A 4,187-nucleotide genomic window follows, 5' to 3' on the forward strand; every position below is an offset into this window, starting at 1 on the left:
GAGTTCTCCATGTCTATCAGAACTTTGACTTGCAGTCCTGTGTTTTGTTCGTATTCATCTTTTGCAAGCTGGAATGCAGTTCAGGAAAAATGGGTTGAACGCAGGCAGCAAAGGCTTGGGTTTCGGTCCAGCTCGGCCACTAAAGTGTTGAGTCCTGGACCTCTCTGGGCTTTCGTCCCAGTAAGGGAATGAGACTAGGGTAAGGATTCTTAACCTGAGTTCTAAAGCTTGGACTTCAGTATTCCCTGATATTCCTAAACAAGATTTTGTATAAGCGTGCATTTGTTTGGACAGTGTCTGTAACCTTTATAAGATTCTCAAAAAGATTTCTTGCTTAAAATAACTTCGTACCCACTGTATCGCATTTTCTTTCAGATACTTTAAAATCGTCACTTTTGAAAACTGTATTAAAGTTTGTGGAGCCTGTGGACTGTGCTAGAAATGTAGGAAGTTATATGGCTTAACACACTAAAACAAACATATGAGAGGCCCTCAAATATTTTATGAATGTATAAAAACATTATTAAATGTGCTCACTTAGAAACTGGCTGTAAACATGGTAGAAAATAAAAAGTTGTCACTCTTGTTATGTGGTCTTTGTAGATAAAAATATCTGTTGCAAGTTCACATATCTATAAATTCATGGCAGAAATTAACTTTGTTGAGAAGTGATAAGGTTTCTTGGCTGTGAGGTTTTAAGCTGTGACTTTCTACAATGTGCAACATGTAAATTCAGTGACCCTAAAGCCTCTTCACTATAGTCATGAACAAATTTCAAAAATAATACCATAATTTCATGTTGAAACTATAGTCTACAAAGTTCATTAACTTTAACAAAGAAATAAACTGAATTGTCCCAAATTTCTGATTTATGTTTTAAAATTCCCCCCTTGTGCTCTTTGTTGATTTTGAAAAATAATTGAAAATGCCTTGGATAACAGAATAACTAGGAATTTTTAGAGCGAAAAAAATAGGTGTAGTTTTACCTCTCACATCATTAGCTTCAACTTTAGTGATTAAAAAATTCCTTCATAAACTTTTATAAGCATTTTAATGTTGGTTTTACATCTTCAATTACATACAATTAAGCAAATAGTCAAGTAGTACCTACTACATATCAAAAAATATGCCAGCCAGGAGAGGAAAAACACATTCTGCATGAGAAATTTCTTAAAGCTGAGTTTCATAAATATGGATTCCCATGTCCCATTGAAGTAGTATTTTGAGTTTCTTTGGATAAATACCCAGAAGTGGGATAACTGGGTCCTTCTTTTGTATTGTTATATCCTTTGTTTTAAAGTCTGTTTTGTCTGATATAAATATTGCAACCCCAGCTTTTTTTGTCTGTTTCTGCTTTTATGAAATATCTTTTTCCATCTCTTTACTTTCAGTCTCTGTGGGTTTGATCGGAAATGAGGCTCCTGTAGGAAGTCTATGTAATAGTCTTGTTTTTTTAATCCATTCAGCCACCCTAGCCTTTGATTGGAGCACCTAGCCCATTTACATTTAAATTAATTGTTGATGGATAAAATAGATTTTTATTTTATTTTTCATAATTTTTTAACGTTTTTAAAAATTTTTCCCCTTTCTTCTTAAAGAAGTCCCTCTAACATTTCTTGGAATAATGGTTTGGTGGTGATAAACTCTTTTAGCTTTTTTCTCGTCTAGGAAGCTCTTTATCTATCGCTTGTTTCTAAATGATGGCTTTGAGGAATAGGATAATCTCATTTGTAGGTCCTTCTTTTCATCAGTTTGAATATTTCCTTTTCCTGCCAATCCCTTCTGGCCTGCTACTTTTCTGTTGTGAAGTCAGCTGACAGTCTTATGGGAACTCCCTTGTAGACAACTAATTGCTTTTCTCTTGCTGCTTTTAAGATTCTCTTTGTCGTTAACCTTTGGCATTTTAATTATAATGTGTCTTGGTGTGAGCCTCTTTGGGTTCATCTTGTTTGGGACTCTGCTTCTTGAGCTTATATGTCTATTTCCTTTGCCAGGTTAGGGAAGTTGTCCATCATTATTTCTTCAAGTAAGTTCTCAATTCCTTGCTGGCTCTCTTTTTTTTTTCTGGCATCCCTATGATGTGGATGTTGGTACACCTGATGCTGTCTCAGAGGCCTCTTAACTTATCCTCATCCTTTTGGATTTTTGTTGTTGTCATTGTTGTTGTTGCTGTTCTGATCGGGTGTTCTCTGTTGCCTTACCTTCTAAATTGCTGATTCTATCCTGGAGCACTTGCTTTTTGAAATGGATCTAGGTGATTAAATTAGAATTGATCGGAAAGAGAAGAAAGAGATGAGTATCTAGTCAAAATCGATAATAAGTAGTTTGTTAAATGCTTTAGCCCTTTATAGTCAAACTCCTGTATCCTTGACCCATTGCTGAACATAATTGCGCACGCAAGATTAGAAAGTATAAGAAGGCATTATTTTGATGTGGTGGCACCTTTTGCTCTGGGTAGACGATAAGGAGATGATAAAACTTATCATTCTGCAGATATTAAGCCCTTTTTTTCCTGCTTTCTTGGAAAATTGCTACAAAAACACTTTGAATAGTATTTTCCTTGGATGACTATATGTATCATGGAGTATTTAACTTATAAAAAGTAATTAAAAACTAAAATTTTCAAAAAATACTCTTAAAATACATATATATTTTAAAAATACTGTCTTTAGTGTTCAAAGAAAATGTAAATCTTTAAATAAAAATCTTCAAATAAAAATAACTATATCATACCTCTATTTATAGATTAGGAGAAAGTTTTCTAACCTTTCTAATGGGAAATAAAAGCTGATATAGTATTCAAATTAGTGGAATTTCTTCTCTTTTCAACATGAATTCTACAGGAGAAGGATGTAGTTTTTCTGCCAACTTTTTCTGGTTGTACTGGAAAAGACAATTTTAATGTTACCTTTTAAGCACCATAGACTGCAATATTAGTATTCTTGAATTTCTGAATACTAAAATTTACCCTCAATTGTTTTTCCTAATTCTTCTTTTGATTCAGATTCATGTCAGACATCCCAATTAACAGTATTTGAGCTGAATGGCATCAAGTAGCAAATACAATCACACTTTGAATTATCTAAATGAAAGAGGAATGTGTCAGCTATGCATTGTTTTAAATTACTTTATGACATTTTATTTTTATGAATTATTAAAAGTTTTAACAGTAATATTTCAATATTTATAAGTTAAGATTTTTTAAATGGAAACTTTAGAAAAGCTTACAAATTCCAGGTATGTGGTGCACTGGACTTTTTACAAAGTTTACACACCTAGGTAACCACCATTTAAATTAAGAAATAAGTTGTTATTAGCATCATACAAGCCTCCCTTGCATCATTTCCCAGTCATTACTTTGCCACGATAACCACAATTCCAAGTCCTATCTCCGTAGGTTAGTTGACTCCAGTTTTGAACTTCTACTAAATGACGTTTCCTCATTACTATGTGAGTCTGGTGGGATCGCACTGTGTTTACTTAGCTAAATTGGAAATATGTTTCCTGGAGTTCTCTTGCCTGAGAACTTGGGTTCCAGGATATCTGTGGGTTCCAGTGTATTGTCACTCTCCGATACTTCTTGTCCATCTTCCCATCCTGGCTGTGAGCCATGATGACTTCAGGATGAGAACCAGAAGCAGAGGCAACAGTCTCAGCTAGCTTGCTTAATGAGCTCCAATAGGTGCATAAAGTCTATTCCCTATAGTAGATATAGCACTTATCCCTCTTCTGCCTCTCTGAATCCAAACTGCTACAGTGAAATTTACCATGAAGCAATAATCATCCATTTTCATTGCTGTATAGTATTCTACTATATGAATACACCAAAATTTATTGATACATTTTACTATTGATGGTCATTGAGATACTCTCGATGTTTAAATTATTATGGATGGTGCTGCTATAAACATTCCTCTGTGTGATTCTTGGTACATACACATGTGCATTTCAGTTAGGCGTGTACCTAGAAGTGGGTTTGCTGGGTCACAGGGTGCATGCATGTTTTCTGAAAAGGTTTCGCCAACTTATGAACTCACTGGCAGTGTATAAGTGGTCTAAATTATTCCATATCCTTACCAGCACCTAGTTTGGGTTATCACTTATTATTCAGCCACTCTGACAGGTATGGAATGGTATCTCATTTTGGTTTTAATTTGTTTTTGTTTAATGATTAAAGAGTTTGAAAA

Source organism: Pteropus vampyrus, unplaced genomic scaffold, assembly GCF_000151845.1.
Source record: "Pteropus vampyrus isolate Shadow unplaced genomic scaffold, Pvam_2.0 Scaffold71, whole genome shotgun sequence".
NCBI lineage: Eukaryota > Metazoa > Chordata > Mammalia > Chiroptera > Pteropodidae > Pteropus > Pteropus vampyrus.